Here is a 19,494-nt window from a genome sequence, read left to right on the forward strand (position 1 = left end):
ACTACACAAATACACACACACACACACACACACACACACAGTCCCTGAACACAACACAAACAGAAACACACCACAGTCTCTGTACACCACACTACAAACACACACACACATGCACACACACACACACCACAGTCCTTGCACACAACTCTACAAACACAGACACACACACAGACACACACACACAGACACTCCAGAGTGCCTGTACATAACACTACAAACTCAAACACACACACCACAGTCCCTGTACACAACACAGCAAACACACAAACACATGTACACACACACACACACACACACACACAAACACCACAGTCCTTCCACACAACACTACGAACACACACACACCACAGTATCTGTACACACCACATACACACCACAGTCCCTGTACAGAACACAGCAAACACACATGCACCACAGTCCCTGTACACAACACTACAAACACACGCAATACAGTCCCTGTACACACCACTACAAACACACACACACAAGCACACACCACAGTCTCTGCAGACAACCCAACCCACACACAGCACAGTCTCTCTACACACCGCATACACACAATAGTCTCTGCACGCAACACTAAAAACACACACACACACACCACATTCCCTGTACACAACACTACACAAATACACACACACACACACACACTCCAGAGTGCCTGTACATAACACTACAAACTCAAACACACACACCACAGTCCCTGTACACAACACAACAAACACACAAACACATGCACACACACACACACACAAACACCACAGTCCTTGCACACGACACTAAAAACAGACATACACCACAGTATCTGTACACACACACATACACACACACACACACACACACACACACAGTAACTGAACACACCACAAACACACACACACACACACAAACACACTGTCCCTGAACACACCACAACACACACACACACACACACACACACACACACACACACACACACACACACACACACACACACACCACAGTCTCTGCACACAACTCAACCCACACACAGCACAGTCTCTCTACACACCGCATACACACAATAGTCTCTGCACACAACACTAAAAACACACACACACACACACACACACACACACCACAGTCTCTGCACACAACCCAACCCACACACAGCACAGTCTCTCTACACACCGCATACACACAATAGTCTCTGCACACAACACTAAAAACACACACACACACACACACCACATTCCCTGTACACAACACTACACAAATACACACACGCACACTCCAGAGTGCCTGTACATAACACTACAAACTGAAACACACACACCACAGTCCCTGTACACAACACAACAAACACACAAACACATGCACACACACACACACACAAACACCACAGTCCTTGCACACAACACTAAAAACACACACACACCACAGTATCTGTACACACCACATACACACCACAGTCCCTGTACAGAACACAGCAAACACACATGCACCACAGTCCCTGTACACAACACTGCAAACATACGCACCACAGTCCCTGTATACACCACTACAAACAGACACACACAAGCACACACCACAGTCTCTGAACACAACACTACAAACACACACACACACCAGAGTCCATGTACACACTACAAACACAAACACACCCCACAGTCTCTGTACACAACACTACAAACACACACACACACCACAGTCCCTGTACACACACACACACACACACACACACACAGTCCCTGCAAAACACCACAAACACAAACACACCAAAGTCCCTGTACACAACACTACAAACACACACACACACAGACACACACACACACACACACCACAGTCTCTGCACACAACCCAACCCACACACAGCACAGTCTCTCTACACACCGCATATACACAATAGTCTCTGCACGCAACACTAAAAACACACACACACACACACACACCACAGTCCTTGAACACAACACTACAAACACACACACACACACACACACACCCCGCAGACCCCATACATAACACTACAAACACACATACACCACAGTCCCTGTACGCAACACTACAAACACATACACACAGCACTGTCCCTGTACACATCACAACAAACACACACACACACCACGGTCCCTGTACACAAAACTACAAACACACACACACACACACACACACACACACACAGAGTCACTGAACACACCACAAGCACACACACACACCACAGTCTCTGCACACAACACACACACCACAGTCTCTGTACACACCACATACACACCACAGTCCCTGTACACAGCACAGCAAACACACATGCACCACAGTCCCTGTACACAACACTACAAACACACACACACACACACACACACACACACACACACCACAGTCTCTGTACACACCACATACACACCACAGTCCCTGTACACAACACAGCAAACACACATCCACCACAGTCCCTGTACACAACACTAAAAAAACACTCACGAACCACAGGTCTTGTACACACCACTACAAACACACACACACAACACCATCCAGGTACACAAAACTACAGACACACACACAGACACACACACACACACACCACAGTCCCTGTACACACACACACACACACACACACACAGTCCCTGCAAAACACCACAAACACAAACACACCAAAGTCCCTGTACACAACACTACAAACACACACACACACAGACACACACACACACACACACACCACAGTCTCTGCACACAACCCAACCCACACACAGCACAGTCTCTCTACACACCGCATATACACAATAGTCTCTGCACGCAACACTAAAAACACACACACACACACACACACCACATTCCCTGTACACAACACTACACAAATACACACACACACACACACGCACACACACACACACCACAGTCTCTGCACACAACCCAACCCACACACAGCACAGTCTCTCTACACACCGCATACACACAATAGTCTCTGCACGCAACACTAAAAACACACACACACACACCACATTCCCTGTACACAACACTACACAAGTACACATACACACACACACAGACACACACACACACTTCAGAGTGCCTGTGCATAGCACTACAAACTCAAACACACAAACCACAGTCCCTGTACACAACACAACAAACACACAAACACATGCACACACACACACACACACAAACAACACAGTCCTTCCACACAACACTACAAACACACACACACCACAGTATCTGTACACACCACATACACACCACAGTCCCTGTACAGAACACAGCAAACACACATGCACCACAGTCCCTGTACACAAAACTACAAACACACGCACCACTGTCCCTGTACACACCAATAAAAACACACACACACAAGCACACACCACAGTCTCTGAACACAACACTACAAACACACACACACACCACAGTCCCTGTACACACACACACACACACACACACACAGTCCCTGCAAAACACCACAAACACAAACACACCAAAGTCCCTGTACACAACACTACAAACACACACACACACACACACACACACACCACAGTCTCTGCACACAACCCAACCCACACACAGCACAGTCTCTCTACACACCGCATACACACAATAGTCTCTGCACGCAACACTAAAAACACACACACACACACCACATTCCCTGTACACAACACTACACAAATACACACACACACACACAGACACACACACACACTTCAGAGTGCCTGTGCATAGCACTACAAACTCAAACACACAAACCACAGTCCCTGTACACAACACAACAAACACACAAACACATGCACACACACACACACACACACCCCACAGACCCTGTACATAACACTACAAACACACACACACACCACAGTCCCTGTACACAACACTACAAACACACACACACACACACACAGAGTCCCTGAACACAACACAAACACACACACGCACCACAGTCTCTGCACACAACACACACACCAGAGTCTCTGTACACACCACATACACACCACAGTCCCTGTACACAACACAGCAAACACACATGCACCACCGTCCCTGTACACAACACTACAAAAACACTCATGAACCACAGTCCCTGTACACAAAAATACAAACACACGCACACAGCAGAGTCCCTGTACACAACACAACAAACACACACACCACACACACTCCAGAGTGCCTGTACATAACACTACAAACTCAAACACACACACCACAGTCCCTGTACACAACACAGCAAACACACAAACACATGAACACACAACACAGTCCCGGTACACAAAACTACAAACACACACACACACAAACACACACACACACACACACACACACACACACACACAGTCCCTGAACACAACACAAACAGAAACACACCACAGTCTCTGTACACCACACTACAAACACACACACACATGCACACACACACACACCACAGTCCTTGTACACAACTCTACAAACACAGACACACACACACACACACACACACACACTCCAGAGTGCCTGTACATAACACTACAAACTCAAACACACTCACCACAGTCCCTGTACACAACACAGCAAACACACAAACACATGCACACACACACACACACACACAAACACCACAGTCCTTCCACACAACACTACAAACACACACACACCACAGTATCTGTACACACCACATACACACCACAGTCCCTGTACAGAACACAGCAAACACACATGCACCACAGTCCCTGTACACAACACTACAAACACACGCACCAAAGTCCCTATACACAATACAAACACACACAGACTGCACTCCCTGTACACAACACTACAAACACATACACACATACACACACACACACACACACACCCCACAGACCCTGTACATAACACTACAAACACACACACACACCACAGTCCCTGTACACAACACTACAAACACACACACACAGAACTGTCCCTGTAGACACTACTACAAACACACACACAGAACTGTCCCTGTAGACACTACTACAAACACACACACACACAAACACACATCACTGTCTCTGAACACAACACTACAAACACACACACACAGCACAGTCCCTGTCCACAACGCTACAAACAGACACACACACACCACAGTCCCTGTACACAATACAAACACACACAGACTGCAGTCCCTGTACACAACACTACAAACACACACACACAGAACTGTCCCTGTAGACACTACTACAAACACACACACAGAACTGTCCCTGTAGACACTACTACAAACACACACACACACAAACACACATCACTGTCTCTGAACACAACACTACAAACACACACACACAGCACAGTCCCTGTCCACAACGCTACAAACAGACACACACACACCACAGTCCCTGTACACAATACAAACACACACAGACTGCAGTCCCTGTACACAACACTACAAACACATACACACACACACACACACACACACAATCACACACCCCACAGACCCTGTAGACACTACTACAAACACACACACACACACCACAGTCCCTGTACACACCATACAAACACACACACACCACAGTCTCTGCACACAACACACACACCACAGTCTCTGTACACACCACATACACACCACAGTCCCTGTACACAACACAGCAAACACACATGCACCACAGTCCCTCTACACAACACTACAAAATCACTCATGCACCACAGTTCCTGTACACATCAATACAAACACACACACACCACAGTCCCTGTGCACAACGCTACAAACAGACACACACACACCACAGTCCCTGTACACAATACAAACACACACAGACTGCAGTCCCTGTACACAACACTACAAACACATACACACATACACACACACACACACACACACACCCCACATAACACTACAAACACACACACACACCACAGTCCCTGTACATAACACTACAAACACACACACACACCACAGTCCCTGTACACAACACTACAAACACACACACACAGAACTGTCCCTGTAGACACTACTACAAACACACACACAGAACTGTCCCTGTAGACACTACTACAAACACACACACACACAAACACACATCACTGTCTCTGAACACAACACTACAAACACACACACACAGCACAGTCCCTGTACACACTACAAACACACACGCACCACGGTCCCTGTACACAAAACTACAAACACACGCACACAGCACAGTCCCTGAACACACCACAAACACACACACACACACACACCACGGTCCCTGTACACATCACAACAAACACACACACACACCACGGTCCCTGTACAGAAAACTACAAAAACACGCACACAACACAGTCCCTGTACACAACACAACAAACACACACACACACCACAGTCTCTGCACACAACACACACACCACAGTCTCTGTACACTCCACATACACAGCACAGTCCCTGTACAAAACACAACAAACACACACACACACACACCACAGTCTCTGCACACAACATACACACCACAGTCTCTGTCCACTCCACATACACATCACAGACCCTGAACACAACACAGCAAACACACATGCACCACAGTCCCTGTACACAACACTACAAACACACTCACGCACCACAGTCCCTGTACACATCACTACAAACACACACACACACACACCACAGTCCCTGTACACAACACTACAAACAGATACACACAGCACAGTCCCTGTACACATCACAACAAACACACACACACACCACGGTCCCTGTACACAAAAATACAAACACACGCACACAGCAGAGTCCCTGTACACAACACAACAAACACACACACACCACAGTCCCTGTACACACCATTACAAACACACACACACACCACAGTCTCTGTACACCACACTACAAACACACACACACCACAGTCCTTGAACACAACACTACAAACACACACACACACACACAGTCTCTGCAAAACACCATAAACACAAACACACCAAAGTCCCTGTACACAACACCACAAACACACACACACACACCACAGTCTCTGCACACAACCCAACCCACACACAGCACAGTCTCTGTACACACCACATACACACAGTAGTCTCTGCACGCAACACTAAAAACACACACACACACACCACAGTTCTTGTACACAACACTACACAAATACACACACACACACACACTCCAGAGTGCCTGTACATAACACTACAAACTCAAACACACACACCACAGTCCCTGTACACAACACAACAAACACACAAACACATGCACACACACACACACACAAACACCACAGTCCTTGCACACGACACTAAAAACACACACACACCACAGTATCTGTACACACCACATACACACCACAGTCCCTGTACAGAACACAGCAAACACACATGCACCACAGTCCCTGTACACAACACTGCAAACATACGCACCACAGTCCCTGTATACACCACTACAAACACACACACAAGCACACACCACAGTCTCTGAACACAACACTACAAACACACACACACACCAGAGTCCATGTACACACTACAAACACAAACACAACCCACAGTCTCTGTACACAACACTACAAACACACACACGCACCACAGTCCCTGTAGACACACACACACACACACACACATACACACACACACACAAACACACAGTAACTGAACACACCACAAACACACACACACACACACACAAACACACAATCCCTGAACACACCACAAACACACACACACACACACACACACACACACACACACAGTCCCTGAACACAACACAAACAGAAACACACCACAGTCTCTGTACACCACACTACAAACACACACACACATGCACACACACACACACCACAGTCCTTGTACACAACTCTACAAACACAGACACACACACACACACACACACACACACTCCAGAGTGCCTGTACATAACACTACAAACTCAAACACACTCACCACAGTCCCTGTACACAACACAGCAAACACACAAACACATGCACACACACACACACACACACAAACACCACAGTCCTTCCACACAACACTACAAACACACACACACCACAGTATCTGTACACACCACATACACACCACAGTCCCTGTACAGAACACAGCAAACACACATGCACCACAGTCCCTGTACACAACACTACAAACACACGCACCAAAGTCCCTATACACAATACAAACACACACAGACTGCACTCCCTGTACACAACACTACAAACACATACACACATACACACACACACACACACACACCCCACAGACCCTGTACATAACACTACAAACACACACACACACCACAGTCCCTGTACACAACACTACAAACACACACACACAGAACTGTCCCTGTAGACACTACTACAAACACACACACAGAACTGTCCCTGTAGACACTACTACAAACACACACACACACAAACACACATCACTGTCTCTGAACACAACACTACAAACACACACACACAGCACAGTCCCTGTCCACAACGCTACAAACAGACACACACACACCACAGTCCCTGTACACAATACAAACACACACAGACTGCAGTCCCTGTACACAACACTACAAACACACACACACAGAACTGTCCCTGTAGACACTACTACAAACACACACACAGAACTGTCCCTGTAGACACTACTACAAACACACACACACACAAACACACATCACTGTCTCTGAACACAACACTACAAACACACACACACAGCACAGTCCCTGTCCACAACGCTACAAACAGACACACACACACCACAGTCCCTGTACACAATACAAACACACACAGACTGCAGTCCCTGTACACAACACTACAAACACATACACACACACACACACACACAATCACACACCCCACAGACCCTGTAGACACTACTACAAACACACACACACACACCACAGTCCCTGTACACACCATACAAACACACACACACCACAGTCTCTGCACACAACACACACACCACAGTCTCTGTACACACCACATACACACCACAGTCCCTGTACACAACACAGCAAACACACATGCACCACAGTCCCTCTACACAACACTACAAAATCACTCATGCACCACAGTTCCTGTACACATCAATACAAACACACACACACCACAGTCCCTGTGCACAACGCTACAAACAGACACACACACACCACAGTCCCTGTACACAATACAAACACACACAGACTGCAGTCCCTGTACACAACACTACAAACACATACACACATACACACACACACACACACACACACCCCACATAACACTACAAACACACACACACACCACAGTCCCTGTACATAACACTACAAACACACACACACACCACAGTCCCTGTACACAACACTACAAACACACACACACAGAACTGTCCCTGTAGACACTACTACAAACACACACACAGAACTGTCCCTGTAGACACTACTACAAACACACACACACACAAACACACATCACTGTCTCTGAACACAACACTACAAACACACACACACAGCACAGTCCCTGTACACACTACAAACACACACGCACCACGGTCCCTGTACACAAAACTACAAACACACGCACACAGCACAGTCCCTGAACACACCACAAACACACACACACACACACACCACGGTCCCTGTACACATCACAACAAACACACACACACACCACGGTCCCTGTACAGAAAACTACAAAAACACGCACACAACACAGTCCCTGTACACAACACAACAAACACACACACACACCACAGTCTCTGCACACAACACACACACCACAGTCTCTGTACACTCCACATACACAGCACAGTCCCTGTACAAAACACAACAAACACACACACACACACACCACAGTCTCTGCACACAACATACACACCACAGTCTCTGTCCACTCCACATACACATCACAGACCCTGAACACAACACAGCAAACACACATGCACCACAGTCCCTGTACACAACACTACAAACACACTCACGCACCACAGTCCCTGTACACATCACTACAAACACACACACACACACCACAGTCCCTGTACACAACACTACAAACAGATACACACAGCACAGTCCCTGTACACATCACAACAAACACACACACACACCACGGTCCCTGTACACAAAAATACAAACACACGCACACAGCAGAGTCCCTGTACACAACACAACAAACACACACACACCACAGTCCCTGTACACACCATTACAAACACACACACACACCACAGTCTCTGTACACCACACTACAAACACACACACACCACAGTCCTTGAACACAACACTACAAACACACACACACACACACAGTCTCTGCAAAACACCATAAACACAAACACACCAAAGTCCCTGTACACAACACCACAAACACACACACACACACCACAGTCTCTGCACACAACCCAACCCACACACAGCACAGTCTCTGTACACACCACATACACACAGTAGTCTCTGCACGCAACACTAAAAACACACACACACACACCACAGTTCTTGTACACAACACTACACAAATACACACACACACACACACTCCAGAGTGCCTGTACATAACACTACAAACTCAAACACACACACCACAGTCCCTGTACACAACACAACAAACACACAAACACATGCACACACACACACACACAAACACCACAGTCCTTGCACACGACACTAAAAACACACACACACCACAGTATCTGTACACACCACATACACACCACAGTCCCTGTACAGAACACAGCAAACACACATGCACCACAGTCCCTGTACACAACACTGCAAACATACACACCACAGTCCCTGTATACACCACTACAAACACACACACAAGCACACACCACAGTCTCTGAACACAACACTACAAACACACACACACACCAGAGTCCATGTACACACTACAAACACAAACACAACCCACAGTCTCTGTACACAACACTACAAACACACACACGCACCACAGTCCCTGTAGACACACACACACACACACACACATACACACACACACACAAACACACAGTAACTGAACACACCACAAACACACACACACACACACACAAACACACAATCCCTGAACACACCACAAACACACACACACACACACACACACACACACACACACACAGTCCCTGAACACAACACAAACAGAAACACACCACAGTCTCTGTACACCACACTACAAACACACACACACATGCACACACACACACACCACAGTCCTTGTACACAACTCTACAAACACAGACACACACACACACACACACACACACACTCCAGAGTGCCTGTACATAACACTACAAACTCAAACACACTCACCACAGTCCCTGTACACAACACAGCAAACACACAAACATATGCACACACACACACACACACACAAACACCACAGTCCTTCCACACAACACTACAAACACACACACACCACAGTATCTGTACACACCACATACACACCACAGTCCCTGTACAGAACACAGCAAACACACATGCACCACAGTCCCTGTACACAACACTACAAACACACGCACCAAAGTCCCTATACACAATACAAACACACACAGACTGCACTCCCTGTACACAACACTACAAACACATACACACATACACACACACACACACACCCCACAGACCCTGTACATAACACTACAAACACACACACACACCACAGTCCCTGTACACAACACTACAAACACACACACACAGAACTGTCCCTGTAGACACTACTACAAACACACACACAGAACTGTCCCTGTAGACACTACTACAAACACACACACACACAAACACACATCACTGTCTCTGAACACAACACTACAAACACACACACACAGCACAGTCCCTGTCCACAACGCTACAAACAGACACACACACACCACAGTCCCTGTACACAATACAAACACACACAGACTGCAGTCCCTGTACACAACACTACAAACACACACACACAGAACTGTCCCTGTAGACACTACTACAAACACACACACAGAACTGTCCCTGTAGACACTACTACAAACACACACACACACAAACACACATCACTGTCTCTGAACACAACACTACAAACACACACACACAGCACAGTCCCTGTCCACAACGCTACAAACAGACACACACACACCACAGTCCCTGTACACAACACTACAAACACATACACACACACACACACACACAATCACACACCCCACAGACCCTGTAGACACTACTACAAACACACACACACACACCACAGTCCCTGTACACACCATACAAACACACACACACCACAGTCTCTGCACACAACACACACACCACAGTCTCTGTACACACCACATACACACCACAGTCCCTGTACACAACACAGCAAACACACATGCACCACAGTCCCTCTACACAACACTACAAAATCACTCATGCACCACAGTTCCTGTACACATCAATACAAACACACACACACCACAGTCCCTGTGCACAACGCTACAAACAGACACACACACACCACAGTCCCTGTACACAATACAAACACACACAGACTGCAGTCCCTGTACACAACACTACAAACACATACACACATACACACACACACACACACACACACCCCACATAACACTACAAACACACACACACACCACAGTCCCTGTACATAACACTACAAACACACACACACACCACAGTCCCTGTACACAACACTACAAACACACACACACAGAACTGTCCCTGTAGACACTACTACAAACACACACACAGAACTGTCCCTGTAGACACTACTACAAACACACACACACACAAACACACATCACTGTCTCTGAACACAACACTACAAACACACACACACAGCACAGTCCCTGTACACACTACAAACACACACGCACCACGGTCCCTGTACACAAAACTACAAACACACGCACACAGCACAGTCCCTGAACACACCACAAACACACACACACACACACACCACGGTCCCTGTACACATCACAACAAACACACACACACACCACGGTCCCTGTACAGAAAACTACAAAAACACGCACACAACACAGTCCCTGTACACAACACAACAAACACACACACACACCACAGTCTCTGCACACAACACACACACCACAGTCTCTGTACACTCCACATACACAGCACAGTCCCTGTACAAAACACAACAAACACACACACACACACACCACAGTCTCTGCACACAACATACACACCACAGTCTCTGTCCACTCCACATACACATCACAGACCCTGAACACAACACAGCAAACACACATGCACCACAGTCCCTGTACACAACACTACAAACACACTCACGCACCACAGTCCCTGTACACATCACTACAAACACACACACACACACACCACAGTCCCTGTACACAACACTACAAACAGATACACACAGCACAGTCCCTGTACACATCACAACAAACACACACACACACCACGGTCCCTGTACACAAAAATACAAACACACGCACACAGCAGAGTCCCTGTACACAACACAACAAACACACACACACCACAGTCCCTGTACACACCATTACAAACACACACACACACCACAGTCTCTGTACACCACACTACAAACACACACACACCACAGTCCTTGAACACAACACTACAAACACACACACACACACACAGTCTCTGCAAAACACCATAAACACAAACACACCAAAGTCCCTGTACACAACACCACAAACACACACACACACACCACAGTCTCTGCACACAACCCAACCCACACACAGCACAGTCTCTGTACACACCACATACACACAGTAGTCTCTGCACGCAACACTAAAAACACACACACACACACCACAGTTCTTGTACACAACACTACACAAATACACACACACACACACACTCCAGAGTGCCTGTACATAACACTACAAACTCAAACACACACACCACAGTCCCTGTACACAACACAACAAACACACAAACACATGCACACACACACACACACAAACACCACAGTCCTTGCACACGACACTAAAAACACACACACACCACAGTATCTGTACACACCACATACACACCACAGTCCCTGTACAGAACACAGCAAACACACATGCACCACAGTCCCTGTACACAACACTGCAAACATACGCACCACAGTCCCTGTATACACCACTACAAACACACACACAAGCACACACCACAGTCTCTGAACACAACACTACAAACACACACACACACCAGAGTCCATGTACACACTACAAACACAAACACAACCCACAGTCTCTGTACACAACACTACAAACACACACACGCACCACAGTCCCTGTAGACACACACACACACACACACACACATACACACACACACACAAACACACAGTAACTGAACACACCACAAACACACACACACACACACACAAACACACAATCCCTGAACACACCACAAACACACACACACACACCACAGTCTCTGCACACAACTCAACCCACACACAGCACAGTCTCTCTACACACCGCATACACACAATAGTCTCTGCACGCAACACTAAAAACACACACACACACACACACACACACACACACACTCCAGAGTGCCTGTGCATAACACTACAAACTCAAACACACAAACCACAGTCCCTGTACACAACACAACAAACACACAAACACACACACACACACACACACTCCAGAGTGCCTGTGCATAACACTATGAACACACACACACCACAGTATCTGTACACACCACAAACACACCACAGTCCCTGTACAGAACACAGCAAACACACATGCACCACAGTCCCTGTACACAACACTACAAACACATGCAACACAGTCCCTGTACACACCACTACAAACACACACACACAAGCACACACCACAGTCTCTGAACACAACACTACAAACACACACACACACCACAGTCCTTGTACACACTACAAACACACACACACCCCATAGTCTCTGTACACAACAATACAAACACACACACGCCACAGTCCCTGTACAAACCACTAGAAACACACACACACACACACACACACACACCACAGTCTCTATACACAACAGTACAAACACACACACGCACCACAGTCCCTGTACACACACACACACACACACACACTCACACACAGTCCCTGTGCACAACACTACAAAGACACACACGTACCACAGTCCCTGTACACACCACTACAAACACACACACACATCACAGTCTCTGTACACAACACTACAAACACACACACATGCACACACACACACACCACAGTCCTTGTACACAACACTACAAACACACACACACACACACACAGAGTCCCTGAACACACCACAAACACACACACAACAGACCCTGCACACACTACATAGACACACGCACACACACAAACACATGAACACACAACACAGTCCCGGTACACAAAACTACAAACACACACACACACACAGACACACACACACACACACACACACACACAGAGTCCCTGAACACAACACAAACAGAAACACACCACAGTCTCTGTACACCACACTACAAACACACACACACATGCACACACACACACACCACAGTCCTTGTACACAACTCTACAAACACACACACACACACACACACACTCCAGAGTGCCTGTACATAACACTACAAACTCAAACACACACACCACAGTCCCTGTACACAACACAACAAACACACAAACACATGCACACACACACACACACACACACACACACACAAACACCACAGTCCTTCCACACAACACTACAAACACACACACACCACAGTATCTGTACACACCACATACACACCACAGTCCCTGTACAGAACACAGCAAACACACATGCACCACAGTCCCTGTACACAAAACTACAAACACACGCACCACTGTCCCTGGACACACCAATAAAAACACACACACACAAGCACACACCACAGTCTCTGAACACAACACTACAAACACACACACCCACCACAGTCCTTGTACACACTGCAAACACACACACACCCCACAGCCTCTGTGCACAACAATACAAACACACACACACGCCACAGTCCCTGTACAAACCACTAGAAACACACACACACACACACACACACCACAGTCTTTATACACAACACTACAAACACGCACACGCACCACAGTCCCTGCACACACACACACACACACACACACTCACACACAGTCCCTGTGCACAACACTACAAAGACACACACGTACCACAGTCCCTGTACACACCACTACAAACACACACACACATCAAAGTCTCTGTACACAACACTACAAACACACACACATGCACACACACACACACCACAGTCCTTGTACACAACACTACAAACACACACACACACCACAGTCTCTGTACACAACAATACAAACACACACACGCGCCACAGTCCCTGTACAAACCACTAGAAACACACACACACACACACACACACACACCACAGTCTCTGTACACAACACTACAAACACACACACGCACCACAGTCCCTGTACACACACACATACGCACACACAGTCCCTGTGCACAACACTACAAAGACACACACGTACCACAGTCCCTGTACACACCACTACAAACACACACACACACACACCACAGTCTCTGTACACCACACTACAAACACACACACATGCACACACACACACCACAGTCCTAATACACAACACTACAAACACACACACACACACACAGTCCCTGAACACAACACAAACACAAACACACCACAGTCCCTGTACACAACACTACAAACACACACACACATACTCCAGAGTGCCTGTGCATAACACTACAAACACTAACACACACACACAGTCCCTGTGCACAATACTACAAACACTCACACGTACCACAGTCCCTGTACACACCACTACAAACACACACACACACCACAGTCTCTGTACACAACACTATAAAACACACACACACATGCACACACACACACACACCACAGTCCTTGTGCACAACACTACAAACACACACACACAAACACACACACAAAAAACCCTGCACACACTACATAGACACACGCACACACACAAACACATACACACACAACACAATCCCGGTACACAAAACTACAAACACACACACACACACACAGTCCCTGAACACAACACAAACAGAAACACACCACAGTCTCTGCACACCACACTACAAACACACACACACACACACACACACACACACCACAGTTCTTGTACACAACACTACAAACACACACACACACACACACTCCAGAGTGCCTGTACATAACACTACAAACTCAAACACACACACCACAGTCCCTGTACACAACACAACAAACACACAAATACATGTACACACACACACACACACACAAACACCACAGTCCTTGCACACAACACTACAAACACACACACACCACAGTATCTGTACACACCACATACACACCACAGTCCCTGTACAGAACAAAGCAAACACACATGCACCACAGTCCCTGTACACAACACTACAAACACAGACACACACAGACACACACACACACCACAAACACACACACAACAGACCCTGCACAAACTACATAGACACACGCACACACACAAACACATACACACACAACACAATCCCGGTACACAAAACTACAAACACACACGCACACACACACACACACACACACACACACACACACACAGTCCCTGAACACAACACAAACAGAAACACACCACAGTCTCTGCACACCACACTACAAACATACACACACACACACACACACCACAGTTCTTGTACACAACACTATAAACACACACACACACACACACACCCCAGAGTGCCTGTACATAACACTACAAACTCAAACACACACACCACAGTCCCTGTACTCAACACAACAAACACACAAACACATGTACACACACACAAACACCACAGTCCTTGCACACAACACTACAAACACACACACACCACAGTATCTGTACACACCACATACACACCACAGTCCCTGTACAGAACACAGCAAACACACATGCACCACAGTCCCTGTACACAACACTACAAACACATGCAACACAGTCCCTGTACACACCACTACAAATACACACACACAAGCACACACCACAGTCTCTGAACACAACACTACAAACACACACACACACCACAGTCCCTGTACAAACCACTAGAAACACACACACACACACACACACACACACACACACACATCACAGTCTCTGTACACAACACTACAAACACACACACGCACCACAGTCCCTGTACACACACAGATACGCACACACAGTCCCTGTGCACAACACTACAAACACACACACGTACCACAGTCCCTGTGCACACCACTACAAACACACACACACACACCACAGTCTCTGTACACCACACTACAAACACACACACATGCACACACACACACCACAGTCCTAATACACAACACTACAAACACACACACACACGCACACACACAGAGTCCCTGAACACACCACAAACACACACACCACAGACCCTGCACACACTACATAGACACATGCACACACACAAATACACACACATACAACACAGTCCCGGTACACAAAACTACAAACACACACACACACACACAGTCCCTGAACACAACACAAACACAAAGACACCACAGTCCCTGTACACAACACTACAAACACACACACACACATACTCCAGAGTGCCTGTGCATAACACTACAAACACTAACACACACACACACAGTCCCTGTGCACAATACTACAAACACACACACGTACCACAGTCCCTGTACACACCACTACAAACACACACACACACCACAGTCTCTGTACACAACACTATAAAACACACACACACATGTACACACACACACACCACAGTCCTTGTGCACAACACTACAAACACACACACACAAACACACACACACACACAGACCACAAACACACACACAACAGACCCTGCACACACTACATAGACACACGCACACACACAAACACATACACACACAACACAATCCCGGTACACAAAACTACAAACACACACACACACACACACACACACACACACACACACACCACAGTTCTTGTACACAACACTACAAACACACACACACACACACACTCCAGAGTGCCTGTACATAACACTACAAACTCAAACACACACACCACAGTCCCTGTACACAACACAACAAACACACAAACACATGTACACACACACACACACACACACACAAACACCACAGTCCTTGCACACAACACTACAAACACACACACACCACAGTATCTGTACACACCACATACACACCACAGTCCCTGTACAGAACACAGCAAACACACATGCACCACAGTCCCTGTACAGAACACTACAAACACACACACACACAGACACACACACACACCACAAACACACACACAACTGACCCTGCACAAACTACACAGACACACACACAGACACACACACACACACACACACACTCCAGAGTGCCTGTGCATAACACTACAAACTCAAACACACGTACCACAGTCCCTGTACACACCACTACAAACACACACACACACCACAGTCTCTGTACACAACACTATAAAACACACACACACATGCACACACACACACACCACAGTCCTTGTGCACAACACTACAAACACACACACACAAACACACACACACACACAGACCACAAACACACACACAACAGACCCTGCACACACTACATAGACACACGCACACACACAAACACATACACACACAACACAATCCCGGTACACAAAACTACAAACACACACACACACACACACACACACACACCACAGTTCTTGTACACAA

Source organism: Mobula birostris, chromosome 5 (assembly GCF_030028105.1).
Source record: "Mobula birostris isolate sMobBir1 chromosome 5, sMobBir1.hap1, whole genome shotgun sequence".
In the NCBI taxonomy this organism is placed as follows: domain Eukaryota; kingdom Metazoa; phylum Chordata; class Chondrichthyes; order Myliobatiformes; family Myliobatidae; genus Mobula; species Mobula birostris.